A 19,507-nucleotide genomic window follows, 5' to 3' on the forward strand; every position below is an offset into this window, starting at 1 on the left:
GAACAGGTGTATCGAAAGATTGACATCTGTTACAGACAGTTGCAAATGGAGGTAATGAAAGAACAGGTGTGCTGAAGATTGACAGATGTTTTGCGAAATTCTTATGTTATTTTGAAATTGGTCAAGGAACAGGTGGTGGCTGGAGTCGAACGAATAAAAAGAAGAGTTGGTTTTAAATAACCTTGGATCTGGCCATTATATACCAGTCCTACCCTGCTCTACAATAAATTCCTGTGGACATTTTTTTTATAGTATTTCGCTGAATGAAACAGATGTTGGCTAGACAGATGCAATAGACAGGTGTGTGGACCATGAACACACGTGCCATTTCATTGACCATAGTCTACATGCTCCATTTGACTGGTTAAGTTAAGCACCATTGGGGCTGGTTTTCCGTTCGTTTTGGATTGGGTGACCGTTCTCCTCCTCGGGCGTTGATTCGAACTTGTGGCAAGGATCTTTACCATAATTTCCTCAGTTTTCTACTCTCAGCTGTAAATGAATACCTATCCCTGGATGGGGTAAGGGGTCCCCATCTATGGGTTAAATAGCAAAACTCAGCAATGATGGAAAGAAGAATGAAGGAATAAACGACAACGACGTAAATGGAACCTCTGGCAAACAGAGGAGCTTCGTCCCGTCAGCCAGGTATTCCCAAACCCAACCCCCCATTTGAATGGGAAGACGGTGCCATGTACTTGGTGGTCGTCCATCCAAGCAACTGACCCACCACAACGACAGGTAACCAACAGCCTGAAGATTGGGGATCTGCAGAAGCAAAAATAAAAGGAAGGCAAATGGACAAGAGAAAAAAGTAAAAATAAGAAAATATGGATATTGCTACATCAGAAATCAACCCGACGGAAGGAGGAGGATATAGAAGAAGGTTGGTCAACATCTGGAATTGAAAGGAAGGAATAACACTTCCCCAAACAGGATCAGAGGTGCTGACAGACCAAGGTTAAAGGAACCATAACAGAAAAAGAACTGGCTCTTCCCCTCCCTCAACAGAAAGATAAGAACTGGAAACGGGAAATGTCACCGACCCCAACGAATTACACGAAGACGAACTGAAGAACGATGCCAAAAAGAAAACGACATCGGGATTGGATGAGGTATCAAAACAACGACACACGCAAGAAACACCGACGAAGTTAAACAGAGGAGGACGGAATGAGTAAAAGAAAAGATTAGACAAATTGGATTGGAGCCAGAATACATAGAAGAACAAAGATCCCCTCCATGAAACCCTAACAATACCAAGAAACATTAAAGGCAGAAAACAAGCGAGGTCCAAGTGAAATGAATGGGTGCATAATAACAACCACCAATAATAATCCAGAAACAAATAACTTGGCATATGTCAGGAGCAAGGATTAGTAGCAGAACCAACCCAACATAAACCAAAACAGCAACCCTCCTTGGAAAAGGCGCCTGGAAAAGCAAATCATGGATGATGAATCTGACTTGAGTAAACTGAAAGAGAATGGCAGAAAAAAGGCTAAGAAGCCAAGAAAACAAAGGGTGGGAGGGACTCAACGAGAAAATACAAAGTACAAGAGATTGGGTACTAAACAACCCCACAAAAGAAAGAATAGTAAAAAACAGAGGCTTTAAGGCCCAAAGTACATAATATCCAACGGTAGCATGAACAGGATGTGAATTACCCAACTGAAGCAAACTATTTCGGCACCCAAACCAAAAAGGAAAAGACTATACAGCCAACTAAGATGGGGGAAAGACAACCACCAACGAAATTCCCTGATGGCCGGAACCAAGTAAAGGAGACCTCTGGGAAAACCATATGGATCATCCTGTATCACACAACAAACATGCAACATTGGCTCCCATGAAGTGCAAGGAATATAAACGGGATGGGTAACTAAAACAAAGATCACAGGAGATTCACGACAGAACAACCGGTCAGACACCAACTAAAGAAAAATCCAAACTGGGAAAAGCCCCCAAGGTCCCTCCATGAAGTCCCATGGATACTGGGTTCAAAAACTTCAAGGCCCCTACACCCACGAATAGGCAAGAACAATTTTTCCAGCATTGTATCTCAAATCACCATTGCACCCAAATGGGATGACCTCAAGGAAAAGAACATCCTTATAGAAGAATACATCCTATAACCATAGTCACGGAAAGGAAGGAGGGCGAGGACTACTAAATATAGGGAGGACTGCGTCAACATCGAGAACATACCTGTTGGGCTGGGGAAAATAATCTGCGAAACCAGTGAAGACGAGTGGCTCAAGAGTTGCATGGGAAGAAGGAAGGACTGCTAAAAGTAGAACGAAAACCCAGAAAAGTATACAGAAGATCAGGAAAAGACCAAGTGCAGAACAGAGGAATGGCATAACAAACCAATGCACGGACAATACATGAGACAGACTAAAAAGAACTAAGCCAGCTGATGACACATGGCAATTGGTTTAACCGAGGAAGGAGCGCTCAAGAAGGAAAACTGGAAGGAATTGATAACCAGCAAGCAACAAGATCAGGCCCTAAATAGAACCAGATATGTTTCAAACAGGAACGATAGAAGGAAATAACCCTTGCTCCTCCAATATGTAGGAAATTTGCAATACCGAAAAGTGAAACCAATAACCACCATAGCAAGCGAATGTCCGGCACTTGCACAGAACCAAGTACAAAAAGAAGGCATGATTCAGTGGCAAAAGCCTTGCCACTGGAGCCCTTGGTGCAAGAAACATCAAGCTACCTTGCAGTAATAAGTGGTACGAACCCCAACCAACTTGAAGGAGTGATATAAAACGATCATGCCAAAGATCGTCCTGGGACTTATGGTATCAGAACAGAGTAGGGTGTGATAACGTCAAATATGAGCAGAAACGTTGACGTTGATTGAACAAAAGATCAAGAAGAAACAGTATCATGCTCCATTGAATGACACAATACCCATGGGAACAACCAAAAGAAAGTTTGAAAGGGAGAAAAAAGAGGGTGAAAAAAAATGGATAAGTATCAAGACCCTGAAAATAGAAATAAGGAAGGATATGGGATATGCCAGGTGGTAAAGATTGTAACCCATAATCATAGGAACCACTATGGCGACGATCCCCAAGATCCATGAAAAGGATTCTAGCAAAAACTAGAGGTCTGAAGTAGTCTCCAGGGAACCTCATGCAGAAGAGTGTGATCCTAGAAACGGCGCACATAGTAAGGAATAGTGATGGACTCCTAAGGAGGCCGGATTGCAACCCAACCCGGAAACCCCACAGCTATAAACCACCCCCACCCAGTTCCGAATTGGAGGAACCTGTGATAGAAGAGATAATAATAATAGTAATGAATAAGTAATAACTAAATATCCACAGTCTTTAAGCCTATTTTTGTTATTAAGAAGAGAAGAGAGAGAGAGGAGAGAGGAGAGGAGAGAGAGAGAAAGGAGAAATCACAAGTTATTCCCAATAAAACCACGGCAAATATCCCACAAATCAACAATTCAATAATTTAACTAACCCGGCTCTCTATGACCTGACATATACCCACCACCTCTCAATAAATCATTTTCCTCGTTTAATTCAAATTATGAACATAAACCCTATCGTAGAGGGTTCTGCCACCTGCTTAACCTTGCCCAACCGACCCCCCCCACCCCCCGGCCCCACCACCTCAACCCCCCCGCCCCCTAACGATAATTGAGTGTATTTCCCCCACTTCCAAAAGGATATGCTTTATTGAAATGAAGGGGAAGGGAAAAGATGGCATTGGGATTTTTTTTTTTTTCAGTATTGATTTTTTAATTATTTATTTTCCTAAATGCAAAATTGTAGTGTTTGTTTGTTAGTCGTAACGTATATAAGAAACTTTTTGTTTATTTAAGATATTGGATAAAACTGGGTTTTTGAAATATTTATTTTAATCAAGAATAGTTTTAAAATGTTTCTTTTATTAGACTATTGTGTATTAATTAAAATAAAATAAATAAACAGTTTACGATACCTATATATTAGATAAAATTTTTTTAAAGTTTAAATTGTATATTAAAAATAATATAAGTGAATTAATAAGATCAAAAACCTGCTGCTAATAAAAAATAGATATATATTTATATATATATTAGTATAATATATAATGATATTAATATATTAAATTAACAACAATTAAAAAGCTAATTTATTAAAGTATAATATCTCCAACTCGAAATTTATTGAAAAAGCTGTTTGTTAAAATATATATATGCCAAAATCAATTTAAATCAAATATATTAAATTATTCTATATAAATAAATGAAACATATAATAAATTCTATCGTATTTGAAAAATGGTGGTAAATATATAGATAAAATACAACGTTAAATAGAAAACATAAAATCATTCTCCTTTGCTTTAAAGGAATATTAAAATCTTTAAAGTATTTTTTATTATTACGAGTTCCTTATTTCTGGGTTAAATATTTTTGTTTTATTTATTCTTAATTTTTTTTACCGTCAAAGAAATCGGGTCAAAGGTCCAAACAAAATAAACAGAAACCGTTTTTGTTAAATTTTATACTTTAAAAACAATCAGGCGATTTAGGCCAAAGGCCGCTTTTAGTCTTGGAAAATTTGGTAGAAGCAATTTACTCGTATTTTTTGTATGTTTTATGTTTAAAGGCAAAGAAACGCATTTAGGGTTTGTAAGATTTTTCCAAAATCCAAGTTTTCTTTTATTTGTGTAGCTGGTTTATACGGCTTAGAATTATGGTACGGAGCACTAACGCCCAGTCTATATACATAATATTATGTACGTTATATAATATATATTGTATATATATATATATATATAATATATATATAATATAATATAATATATATATATTTACACTATATATAATAGTATATATATTATATATATATATAATATACTATCCGATATATCTATATATATAATATCTATATTATATATATTATATACATATCTAATATATTAATCTGGGTTCATATTTTGTCGTAACTTTAGATGTTTTCTTGTCATAGTAATTGGTTATATTTTGTATTTATAGGAAGTTAATGGGGAGTAATGTAGCTTAGATATAAATGAATGTTTATGTATGATATATTATATGTAATATGTATGTATGTATATATATATATAATATAATCTATAATATATATATAAATATATATGAATAAATTATCATATCAGCAGTGATTCATATAAATCATTCGAGTTATACAAACTGTCCTTTAACTATCGAATTCGCTCTACCCACCTTCGGAACTTGATATATTTTCATACATTTGTACCGAATGGGGAATTTTTAGGTTGATAAATTTAATTATTCCCCTCATGGGATCGAAATATTAACCGTCCAAGACGGACAGGAACGAAATCAGGGGACCAACAGTGATGTTATCAATTCCCGAAGTTGATAACGTCACTTTTCGGTCCTGAATATATATTATTTATATATATATATATAATTATATCTATATCTATAGTATTATAGTATATAGTATATATATACATATTACTAATATATATATATAATAAATATATATATATAATAATATATATATATAGTATATCTATTATCTCTATATATATATAATAGATATATATATATATGTATATATATATATATATATAATAATTATAGAATGATCTATATAATATAATATATATCTACTATATATTATTATATATATATATTATATATACTCTAATATATATATATATATATATATATATATATATCTTATATCTATACTTAAAACTATATATATAATATAAGTATTATATTATATATATATCTACTATACTATATTAATATTCTAGGTAACATCACATATACCATATATAAATTTTATACCATAACAGTTCATTTTATAATCTAAGTACATTACTCCCCATTACTCTAATACAATATAACAATTATCTACCATAAACATCTAATTACGACAAATATGAACCCAAATTAAACCTTGAAAATAAATTGGGCTTTAAATTCACAAACAGTCTAGAGCTCCTTTGAGGTAACCTCATAATGAACGTCAGCAAGAACGTAATGACCGCGTTGCCCAAATTTTGCGCAAACAAACAGCCTTTTAAACGAACTAATTAGCTCGCCTGAACCGCTCAGTTTGGGGGATATAAGAGACGAAGGGTCTTGCAGTTTTTTAACGCTTTAAAACTCCTCGCCGCAGGTGTGTGATGTAAGTTTAGAACCTTAACTGGGAAATAGAATGATAATTAAGATTTAATTGCTGCAATATCCAAATACCAGCTTTGGTTTGGAAGGAAAATAACAGATGTAGATCATCCTTTCTCCTCTACTCCTTCTTTTATTAAACAAACAATTTTGGCCAACGATACACATTGTGAAGACTCTTCTACATTATTACCTGCTGCTGTTATGATGCTGGTGCTTGCTTCAAAGCCAGCATCTAAAGAGAGAGAGAGAGAGAGGAGGAGAGAGAGAGAGAGAGCGATAGATAGAGAGGAGAGAGAGAGTCCAGGAACCCTCGTTCTTTTGTACGATGCTGTTTGGCATATCCATAGCCAGCATCTAAAACCAGCAGTTTGAACATATTCACTCCTTTTTGTTTTTGACCAAGAGAGAGAAGAAGGAGGCGAGAGAGAGAGAGAGAGAGAGAGAGAGAGAGAGAAGAGAGAGGATTGGGGGGTAGGGGGAGGAGAAATCTTTCTTCGGGATCTTCCGAAGAAAACTCACCTTTTATGGTCAATTTTTGTTTCCCGGGGTGAGAATCTTCATAGAATTCAGCGCAGTCCATACATATGAGGCTGTTTTTATACGAAGACCTTTATCCACAGCGTGAAGAATTTCCCTTTTTCGTTTTTAGGTCTGGGGAGAAAGAGAGAGAGAAGAGAGAGAGGAGAGAGAGAGAGAGAGATATTCCTGCCTTTTGCTTACTGTGTTGTTTGCTTTGAATTAGTCTTTAGAGAGAGGTTGAAAGAGAAAAAGAGATCTTCTTTCTTCGCTCATAATATTTTTGTGTTTATCCGAGGAGAGAGAAGAAGAGAGGATAGAAGAGAGACCTTTAACCTTACGACCTTACATCTTTTGGTTCCGGGTTGCCCCGGCCCCAGTCCCTCAGTTGTGAGGCACCTCTAATGTCTACCAAGAGAGTTGCTAAGTAACGATCTTCCGGTATTTTTGCATTTTGTTCATTCTTCCCAATCTTGGATGGTCCTGGGATGCAGCTTAGATATTTGTCGAGCTTCTTCTTAAACCACATCTACGCTCACGTTCCTGATATATTCCCTCAGAATGAGCTGGCAAACGGCATTGAATAGTACGCTGGGGGGCATTATCGATGCTGGTGCGTAGTGGATTAATGTTCCTGTGTGCTTTCCCTTATTTTTTTATTCCTGGTATAGTTTTTGGGCAACGATTTAATCTACCTCTTGTTCTTGCTTTTCTGATAATTTTTAGTTTAGTTCCATGGAATATTTTCTCCTGCCTCATTTCCTTCTATCTGTTTCCATGCCTGGAATTTATCATGTAGCGTTCTCTTTCTCCTTTCTAAGACTATATAATTTTAAAAAGAATTGTAAGTCTTTTTCCCAGTATCTTAGGTCCTTAACGTTCTTCTATTCTAGCTGTAAAGGAACCTTTGGTACACTCTCTATTTGTGGCAATAATCCTTTTGGATAGTGTGGGTACCATATCATATTGCAATATTCAAGTGGACTACGAACATATGTTTTAATAAAGCATAAGCATGTGTTTTCAGCTTTTCCTTGTTTTTGAAGTGCCGTAACAACATTCCCAATTTTTGCTTTACATTTTGCCAACAAGAGGTTTGCTATTTGATCATTGCATAACATGTTTCCTATTCATCATCACAACCAAGGTCTTTAACTGCTTCCATTATTTGTGAATGGTTCTCCGATTATTAGGTCCCTTATATGCAATATAGCTTTCCTTTTCTCTGTCCTCCCATAATTTAATTTGATTCAAATTTATCAGAAGTTCAAATAACCCATCCTATTTGTACCTCTGCCCAATTCATATACCTTTGTTAAGGTCTCTTTGTACGAGCGCTTTCCTATCTTCATCACAAGTAATTTTCTTTTCCCTCTACTTATTCCTTGGTGTCCATCTGCGAAACTACTCCACTTAAAAACCGAATCCCTTAACATTATGTTGTCTATGTCCGTTTCAATCATAATAACAAACAGTATTGTGCAGGCTAACACCGTACCATTGCGGCACACCACGGATATTACCTTGGCTTCATCCCGATTTGTCTCGTCGTTTGCAGTTAACTATCTGTTTTTCTGTTGTGTAAAAAATTCTTTTTAACCATTTTCCCTACTTTAACTCCCACGATATTGTGTTTTCTAATTTTCTTGCGGCTAATATATTTATTGGTCTTACTTTCTCAAACGCTTTTTGCAAAGTCTAAATAAACCACATCCTGTTTCATTTCCGCGTTTCATATTTTTGAATATGTTTTCTCACGGTGGACTAACAGTTTGGGTTTGTTTGTGTACTTTTTTCCGGGTACTAAACCATGTTGTGCCGTTTCCTTAATTAAACAAATTAGTTTTTTATTAAATGATTCATAATTTTTTATTTTCTTCCATTACCCGCTTCCCTTTCATACCACTTTTTCATAATATTGGTGATGTTAATACTCACAGGTCCTATAATTTAACTTGCCTCTAGTTCCTTGATCCACTTTTGAAAGTAGGGGTAATATAGCTAAATTTGTGCTCATCATATATCTTGCCTGTATCTACACTTTGTCTTATAATATTGCAAGTGGCTTTGCGATAGAATGAACTACTTTCTTTAACAAATAGCAGGAATTCCATCAGGCCCTGCAGCAGCTCATTTTTAATTTTTAATTTTTCATTAATAGCCTGCACAATATCAGCTTCATTAATATCTATGTCAGCTAAATATTCACTATTTTCATCCCTTACTTCATATCATTATCTTCATTATCTATTCTAGGGGTGAATTCTCTCTTATATCGTTCTGCAGTATGTTGCAAATTTCCTTTTTTTCATTTCGTTAATCTCCCCAATCTTCTTCAATTCTCAGAGGGCCTATTTCTATTCTTCTTTTATTCATCTTCTTCGCATATGAGTATAATAGTTTGGGGTTTTGCTTGATATTTAATAGGGTTTTTTCTTCCAAGTCCCCGTTTTTTCATTTTCTTTTGATGTATAATCTTTTGTTCTGCATTTTCTATCTTACTTTTTAGTTCTATAACTTTCCATGCATTTTTTTTTTCTTTTGCAAGACCTTTTTTCCACTTTCTGATTTTCTGGAACAAGATCCTTCTGTCTCTTGGTATGCATGAATGATGTTTACTTTTCTTCTTCGGTATATATTTTTTCCACTATTTTCTCCAATATTTTATATAATATCTCCGTATTTACCCTTATGTCATCACTTACGAAAATGTTATCCCAATCTTTTTTTGTTTAATTCTTCATTAATTTCTCCTGACATTTTATATTTTTACTGTAGAAATTGTATTTTCCATATCCTTCCCCACTTTTTCATTTCTTGCTTATCTCTATTTTCACTTGCTTTGGAATGAACTGTTTAATTCTATGACATTATGGTCTGAAATACTCGCATTATAAACTATTATTTCTTTAACATAATTCATCTCGTTCACAAATACTATGTCTGAAGTATTTTCCTTTCTTGTTGGCGGTGATTTATTTGGTTTGAATGTTGTATTCTAGTAGCATATCTAATAGCTTTTCAAATTGCCTCTTATCTTCTGCACTACTATTACTCTCTTTTTTATATGTATAAGTACAACCACAATCTCCTATTCGTTCTTTCCATTCTACGAAAGGAAAGTTGAAGTCACCAGATAGGAGAATAGTCCAGTCCTTGTGATTTCTACATATATCGTCCAATTTTTCAATTATTAAGTCAAAGTCTTAGTATTAGGGGGTCTATATATTACTATGTTCATCAATTTTTCAGATTCAAATTCTACCACTATAGTTCACATTCTGAGTTACTATAGTTTCTCATATATTTTTCCTTGTTTTTTGTCTTTCCCATATATTGCGGTTCCCCCTTGATTCCTATTTTTTCTATCTGATCTATAAGTTTGGAACCCTTTTATTTGATCATCATTCCCAGTCTCTTGGGAATACCAGGTTTCACTTATATTCATTATATCTATTTTCTTTTCCTTTTGGGTTAGTTCTTCTAAGTACTCTATTTTTCTTTTTGAGTTACTCGTAACTAAACCCTGCGCATTCATCACTATGATGGTTTGCGTGTTTTCTCCTCATTTAATACTGGTAGTAATAAGGATTTTCCCATGTCTCTTTCCTGTTCTGGTATGTTGTTCTTTTTTTTCATTTCCAGAATTCCTGACATTAAAAAAATCCAACTTTTCCATATATTTGATCTTCCTTCATCATAATTATTCATTTTGTGTCTGAATCTGCAATTTTCTCCGTTTCTGCAATATCCTCTTGCATAATAAATACAGTTATTATCTCTTGAGTAGAATTTCGGAGCTGATGCTTTGAAATTTTTTGCTGACACCTCTGCATATCTCATTGGTGGTTTGCTTTCTCTTTTACCTGATATTCTTGATTTCTCTCTTTATTTGTTTCTTTCTTATTTTGGATTTTATTACTTGGTTGGTTATTTATTTGATTATGATTCATGGCTACAGGGTGCATATTTAATTTGCATTTTTTGTCGAACTTACATCCTTTTCCTTCTTTTAGGTTTTTACATATTTTTGGATGCAGATCTCTGCAATCATCCCCATATCCATCTAAGTATGCAACATTTACCATATATTTCATAGTTTTGACATATCTTAGGATGTTTGTAGTAACATCTTTCTCCAAATCTGCAATTCCCTCTTTTCAAAGGTTGCAGATTTTGTCTTTCTTGTCTATTTTTTCCTCTTTCCCGTCATTGTATAAGATCTGGGTAGAGCCTCTTCGGGATTTGCTTTTCTGTTGTCATATCGTAATTTATTTCTCTTGTAGGTATGCTGTTTATTGCCTCATATGTAGTATCAATGAGTATCTCTGCATCCATACTTTTATCTTGGTTCTTTGGTTTTCCTTATTTTTTTCTGTCATTTCATTTTTGTTTACTTCTCTTCCGTTTTCCTCTTCTTCTTTTTCTTCTTCTTCTTCTTCCTCTCCTTCTTCTTCATCCTCAACTATTTGTACATTCAATCTTGATTTAATAACATTGTCTATCCATGATAGACATGTTGAACAAAAATTCTTGTATCTTTTCTCAATCTTGTATTACCTCAGCACACTGTGGATGGGTCGGAATGTTGCATGCAGCACATTTTCTGATTAGGTTTTGTGGATTGACTATGCTATACCAAACCTTACACAGTTTGCATGCTTTTGGCATTCTTTTTCCTAATGCATCAATTAGGATATTCACAAGATTCACCTTATTCATTTCTTTGTCGGAATATGGTTTTTGGTTTATGTATATTTTCTTTGATGAGTCTCTTGACCACTTGGATTTTATTTGGAACTTCTTCAATTATTTTCAAGATTTTTCATTAGATTTGTTCAGTTTGAAGGATTATATCCTTCTAATATATCTATGAATGCTTTTGTATCTTTTTGGTTAGGACTGTTGCTGATTTCATAGATGAAAGGAAATGCCAGTTCCCTTCCTGCACCTCATCGTATTGCGAATCTGCAAACACGCCAAATTACGCCACCTCTTCCCGCAGTTGGAACTTACTGCCATCTTGTTCTGATTTATAGTATTACACTTGATAAACTAACTTAGAAGACGCTTTATCCTACTATTTTCACACTAATCTTTATCACCGATAGTTCACGAACACTTCTAGATATTTCTCAAATTCTAGTCGTATGTTAAACTTGTGATATCTGTTGATTATTGTGACTTCACGCGGGTACGTCTCACCAAGCAAGATGGCTACTACTGTAGAGAGAGAGAGAGAGAGAGCGATTTCCTCTGTTCACATAATTGTTGCAGAGAGAGAGAGAGAGAGAGAGAGAGAGAGAGAGAGAGAGAGTTTCCTCTGTTCACATAATTGTTGCAGAGAGAGAGAGAGAGAGAGAGAGAGAGAGAGAGAGTGAGTGAGTGAGGGAAAGAGATTCTTCCCTGTCTACTGTGTTATTGATCTACCTTGAGAGAGAGAGAGAGAGAGAGAGAGAGAGAGAGAGAGAGACTATCATCTCTAAACACATTGAAATTAAGAGTAAACAACTATTTACCTTCAACCCACCCTAATAATAATAATAATAATAATAATAATAATAATAATAATAATAATAATAATAATAATATTTCCTTCCGAAATATAGGCTTAAAGATCATCCATTAGTTTACAAAAGTACCCAGAAATTGTTTACACGAGGAGCAATGTATTCTGTTCATTTACATATCAATTGTAACTTTCCACTGTTCAAAGCTCTAATAAATAAATGATTATCGTTCCAATAAATGCATTTTCAAATAGAATTTGAATTGTTCTAATAAAAGAATAATTGGGAAACGTTACCAAAAATGGACCTGTTACTTTGGAAAGTAATTTTTCACCATCAGGAATCATTTTGATACTGAACAAATTATTTGTCAGCAGCCTATTGTCTGGTTTCCTCAGGTACAAGGATGGGTGAAGATAAGACTTATAATTACCACATTATACATAATTTTCATTGCATATTAAAGTGGATATGATGTAAAACATTATTCAAATGTCCCCAATAAAAATACAATTACAAACAGTTAAATTGAGAAAGCGAGTTTCAGCTATCAGGAATTACTTTCATAATGTTTAAACAATTCGTCAGCAGCCATCTGTGTGTTTTACCCAGGTACTAGGGTGGGGCGGTGTAGATGAGGAAAACAATAATCATTAATGTGTGTTGAAAATAATATCAGATTTTGAAATTGATTATCGTAACTGATTTAGGATACAGCAAAGATGTCACATTGAAAAATGATTATATTGATGTCTAAAATTAGGATACAGGAAACGACAAGACATAGATGAAAATTATTGTATATTTTCGATTACTCGGGGAGTAAGCCTACAAGCTACTTTGTGGTTGATGTTGGGGGGTGAGGGGAATAGGAAAGGTTACTGGAAGAGCCTAAAAAGGTCTGAAAAAGGGGTTTCGCTTAGAGTTAAAGATTCTGGAATTTCAGGATAGGATATTTGTGATTTGTTTGTTAGAATGAGAACGTCAAAAAATAAATAATGTACATGTTAAACGGTACAGAACAGTTATTTCTAATGAGGTACAGCGTATTTATTTTAATTTTCGTTGGTGAAACAACGCCCTATTTGACCGTAGATTTTAGCACGTTTTAATTTACGATAATTTACTAATATAATGTTTACAACTTATGCTTGAGAGGCGAGGAAAATCTTGCACGCATCCCGAGTAAGCTGGAGGTCGGATCACTCCTTTTCTTATGTATAAGAAAAATAGATCTTGAGATCAAATATGCACAAGAAAAATATCGAATATGTGCTACCAACAGGATGAGATTTTGAAATTGGATTCTGTAACTGAGCCACAATACAGAAGAGATATGTTGCAAAGAAAGAGATATATACAACGTATCGCCACAGGAGGGTAAAAACAAAATGTCTGCACAGTCAAAAAAAAAACTGTATTGCACCAAAAAATTGCACTGAAAGAAAATTAAAATACGTAACCTGTCATGCTGGTGGAAGGTTGCTGCGTTTGAACACAGAAATAAAAGTAAACATTCCCGGACTTAAAAATCACGACAGAACAAAAATATATATTTAAAAAATAGGATTTGGAATACTGAAAAAAAAATGAAACGAAAGAGTTAGTCGAAAGAGGCAGGAGATAGAAAAATATTTAATTTAATTCAACAGCAAATGGCATTAAACTGACGGTATAGATGCGTGCTGACTGTTTGACCTATACACAGGAAAAGTTCCTCTCTCTATCTCTCTCTCCCCCTCCAATATATCTATGTATATATTTATGTGTGTGTATGTACAATTTCACCACAGAACCTATCAACATAGATAGTTTGACTCCAAAATGGATCAGGCTAAACGCACCATACTTTATCCCGCACTGCGTGATAATAGCAACGCATCATTAGGAGGAACAGCTGTTGCCAGAGTAAATAAAAAAATAATATAAATATCAAACTAATAAAAGTATTTTTATTATTATTATCTGATATTTATTATAAAAAAACTAGCACGGGAAACAAATACAAACTAGATGTAAGCTGCGGACTTCAATAGAGATAAAAAAAATCTGTATATTCGTCCAGAGTCGCTTTTTATACAGAACGGATTTCAAATCTGTTTTATTGAATTCCGCCAATGCTCTTGTTGTTACCGCTTCTGCCTCCGTTGTGGAATTTGGTTTTTCAGGTCCGATAGTTTATTGGCTATAGGAAAATTATCATTTTGTGTGTGTGTGTGTGTGTGTGTGTGTGTGTGTATGTAACAGATATGACGAAATTGAATCATTTCTGTGGAAAGTCTCTCTCTCTCTCTCTCTCTCTCTCTCTCTCTCTCTCTCTCTCTCTCTCATACTGATAATAGGAAATCAGTTAAAAAATAGCATAGGTGCCTTTAGGGACAATAGAGGTAACCTGGTGAACTCAGACTTGGAAAAAGCAGAGTTATTGAATAACTTTTCTACTAGTGCATTCACAATTGAAGACACTACCTCAATACCGGAACCTGCTATTAACTATGAAGGGGCAGAACCGTTGGAAGAGAACATTAAAAACAAAATAGACAAACTCAACAAGTTCAAATCTCCCGGCCAGAATGGGATTCATCCAAGACAAATTAAAGAACTAAAAGAGGAAATAGTTCCTCACTTATATAAACTCTACAGAAAAAAGTGCTGAACAAAGAAAAGCACCAAAAGGATGGAAAAACTAGGTAATGTGCCCCCAGTTGACAAAAAGGTCCAAGAGAAGAGCCGGTCGTTTGCAAGATTTTTGAGTCCATAATTGCAGATCAAATTTTGGATCACACTGATAAAAACAACTTGTTGTTAAACAGCCAACACGGTTTCAGTCAAAACAGATCCTGCCTATCAAACCTCTTGGAGTTTTTTCATAACATGCTAGGTATTTACGAAAGTAGTAGAGCAATAGATAATCTACTTAGATTTCCAAAACGCCTTTGACTAAGTTCCACATAAGAAACTAATGACAAAGATTAGAGCTTTAGGAATTGTAGGAGAAACAGCGGACTGGATCGAAGACTGGCTAACATAAAGAAAACAGAGTCGTAATAAATGGTGAAGAATCAGAATGGGCAAATGTAACAAGTGGAGTTCCTCAGATTTCTGTCATTGGCCCTCTCTTGTTTTTGATTTACATTAACGACACTGATATAAGCTTAACTAGCAGGATAGCCAAATTTGCAGATGACACCAAACTAGGTGTAAATGCAGCAGACACAGATGGAGTGGAAAGTTTAAGAAATGGCCTACTGATAATTAGGAGAGATTACAAAAAAATAGCAAATCCTTTTTAAGTCGTGGATAAGTGTAAAGTGTTACAAAGTGGAACAAACAACCCTCGTGCCAGCTACATGCTGCTAGGAAATGACATAATAGTGGTGTAGAACAAGAGGAGGACCTTGGAGTCATTATTACCAAGGACTTAAAATCCACACAAAAGTGCATAAAAGCTGTAAAAGAAAGGCACAGAAAACTAGTCGGATACATAAAGAGGCAGTTCAAATACAGAAACAAGGAAACGGTGCTGCAGCTCTACGCATCCATAGTTAGACCTCACCTTGAATATGCAATACAGTCTTGGTCACCAACACTAAGGAAAGACATAAATAGATTAGAGGGACGACAAGCAAGAGCCACAAAGTTAATTCCACCCATCAGGCAAATAGGTTACCGAAGACGACTAGAGAGCCTGAACATGTATGGCTTAGAAACACGACGATTGCGAGGAACTAATAGAAACATTTAAAATACTGAAAGGCATAATGAAAGTAGACAGTAGCCTATTTACGTTAAACGAAAACCAGACAAGAAATAATGGAACTTCTCTACATTCAAGATATGTGACACATGCAATAAACTGCCACCAGAAGTTGTAAACAGCAACAGTGTGGAAGAGTTTAAAAGAAAGCTAGACAAAATCATTAGGAGGACACTGTGAATGAACAGTAAAACTTCTCCTACGATAAGTGAGCACAAGATGTCTCCTCGGATGCACTAACAAGTCTTTGAGACATCCTAATCCTGTACTCTCTCTCTCTCTCTCTCTCTCTCTCTCTCTCTCTCATAATAGAGCAACAACGCTGTGGGCATTGGAAAATTCTCTCTCTCTCTCTCTCTCTCTCTCTCTCTCTCTCTCTCTCTTCCCACCGCCACCACATGCATACATGCAAAGCACAAAGGCGAGTCAAAGCACGTCAAAAGTGCTTTGCTCAAAAGCAAAGAGTGAGAGACTGCATGCACGGGTTTGTTTACTCAAAGGAAGTCTGGACGAAGATGGGGAAAAAAAGTATTGCACAACAAGAGGTTTTGAAATGCTTGTGTCTGGTTTCAGACCACAGAGATACTAGATGGAGAGAGAGAAGAGAGAGAGAGAGAGAGAGAGAGAGAGAGAGAGAGAGAGAGAGAGAGAGAAAAGGTGCCTGTGTGTGTGTGGGTTTAGGGAGAAATTGGTGATTGAAAATTTATATAAATCAGAGGTGGAAGATAGTATTATTATTATTATTATTATTATTATTATTATTATTATTATTATTATTATTATTATTATTATTATTATTATTCTAAATACCTGATTGTGCGTCAGACAAACAGACAGACAGACAGACAGACAGACAGACAGACCAAATAATTGATGGATATCTGAACTGGGTGGTTCTGATTATCATTATTATTGGTATTGTTGTTATTATTATTATTATTATTATTATTATTATTATTATTATTATTATTATTATTATTATTATTATTTATTATAGTATTAAGTTTTCCATAGAAGTAATAAGATATTCTATCCAATTAAGTATTAAGGTCCCTTAAAAACCAGTTAAATTGAACAATTATGTATAATAAATAATAATGAAGAAATAGAGGAATTGTGTAATCAATAAACAGAGAAAACCTATTATAAAAGTTAATTATTATTATATTCATTATTGATATTATCAATCTAAATACCTTTTTGTGCCTCAGTGGGAGAGAGAGAGAGAGAAAGAGAGAGAGAGAGAGAGAGAGAGAGAGAGAGAGAGAGAGAATAAATAATTGATGGATATCTAAAGTGGGTGATTATTATTATTATTATTAGTATAGGTTTTCCATAGAAGTGATAAGATATTCTATCTAATTAAGTATTACTGTCCCTTAAAAAACAGTTAAAGTTAACAATTATGTATAATAAATAATAGTTAAGAAATAGAGCAATTGTGCAATCAGTAAACACAGAAAACCTATTATAAAAGTGAATGTAAATGATTTTTGTTTTGTATTTGCCAATTTTACATTTTTTTTCTTCTCAAGACTTTGATGTTCAATATGAACCAGGAAGTAATAATTCAAATCATATATTGACAATAGAAATATAATGCAATGCAATAAGATACAAAACAATACAATACCTAATACATATCTCTAAAGAGTGGACTATTTCATAAAAGCATTCTTTGATAAAAATATAATATATATTTCATATCATAAAAAGGTTAGGCCACAATGGAACCGTTGTTCCCACTGTGCAACAATGCAGCATTGCTTCTGACATGTTGCGTAAGTTGATTGCTTTGAAAAATGTGGAAAATTAAAATGCATATTTCATACGACTCAGAATATTTTTTGCAAAAATTATGATCAAGTAACAAAGACTAAATCATACGTTTGGAGTGACAGAATGTCATGTTTATATTTTTTTTCATCTGCATCTCTTATTTATTTCCATATTTATTTCTCATCCTGTTTTTGAAACTATTCATTTGCTTGATTAAAGGATGAAACGTCTTTGTTTATGTCTTTTTAAAAGTCTTTCAGTTTCTAAATCGATTTGACAGTTTAAATTTCCAATCCTGTAAGCTAATTATGCACATGAATAAGTATCTATATACAGTACAAGCTAAAATATACATGAATTAAGCATCTGCATACATGCAAAATAGTTTAAATTGCAATGTTAACGAATTATACATTTCGTGTACAATGTAACCAATGTAACAATCACATGACATCACCAGTTCCAATACTATTCTATTTAGAGTCAAAGGAAATGACGTCACAGATCCAATAATATTCTCTCGGGTGTCTCAAAGGTAATGACGTCACGATTCCAATAATATTTCTCCAATGTCCCAGACGACATCAAATATATAAAAAGAAAAAGCGAAACTAGTCATTTCCCTTCATTTTCAGATTTCTGTCATCGTGAATCTCGACAAATAGCGCGAAAAGGAATAAAAAAAAAAAAGCGAAGTCTCCATCTTTTATCAGATCTTGACGAAAGCAACAGCTTTCACTAATGACATCTCAGACGAGGTCTTTTGTCCCACCGAGAATATTATAGTCTTCAGAATTCCTCGAGAGGCACGGCGATTCATTCCTGCCGCTTGGAATTCCAATCAGGCAGGATTCCCTACAAAAATTCCTAGGAATTCGCAGATTAGAAGGTGAAAAAGTTATAAGACTGATTCATAAAAGCGCAGTCGGAGACTATTTAAGACATTTTTTAAAGAACCGGGAGTTATGAATGGAATAAAAGAGCGTGTTTATAATTCCTTTAAGCTCGCCCCTTGAAATTTTTGTCTCGAATTTGAATTCATAGTTAAAAATGATCCTTTGGTGCGCGATTATGTTTTTATATCGGTTTATTGAAGTTATTTTTCGCGATGGAGATCCAATCATACCTTATATTATCAACTTGGAAAGTATTTGTCGATGTTTTCGAACAGTTTATTTTCTTCTGATGTTTTCGAAGCTCGTGTTCCAACAAATGTTTCGTTCCAATAATGTTTCGTAACCTTTCATTGAAGGCTGGAGATACTGTTTCGTTTTTTTTAGGATACTTGATTTTCTGTTTTGTTTTTTAACGTCCTTGTTCCAATAACATTTCAGACCATATGTTTGCTTATTTGAGAGAATAAGAACGGATAAATTTAATAAAAATGCAAACCTTTGGAGAAAGGGGAATTTAATAACTATAATTGCACGCCATTCCGTGCATTGAAATCTGCATGGCAAATCCGTGGAAATTGCGCGTCTACTGAACGTTGATTGCACGCACGGTCTAGGTACTATATTAGGTCTGCCGAGCCGTTTACCAAAAAAGAGCGACCTGCGTATGGCGTCACGCGAAAGAACGAGTGTTGCCATATATCCCATGTTGGTTGCCAGTTTCTTTTTATGTTCCTTATATTTTCACAAATAATAGTTAAACATCAAATTCCTTCAAAACATCAAACGATATATTCAATAGACACACATTTCATGAAATAAAGAAAACAAAATTTTTTTAATCTTCTAATTTTTATTATCATTTTATTGCACAATTTACTCTTTT

This window comes from Macrobrachium nipponense, chromosome 48 (assembly GCF_015104395.2).
Source record: "Macrobrachium nipponense isolate FS-2020 chromosome 48, ASM1510439v2, whole genome shotgun sequence".
In the NCBI taxonomy this organism is placed as follows: Eukaryota; Metazoa; Arthropoda; class Malacostraca; order Decapoda; family Palaemonidae; genus Macrobrachium; species Macrobrachium nipponense.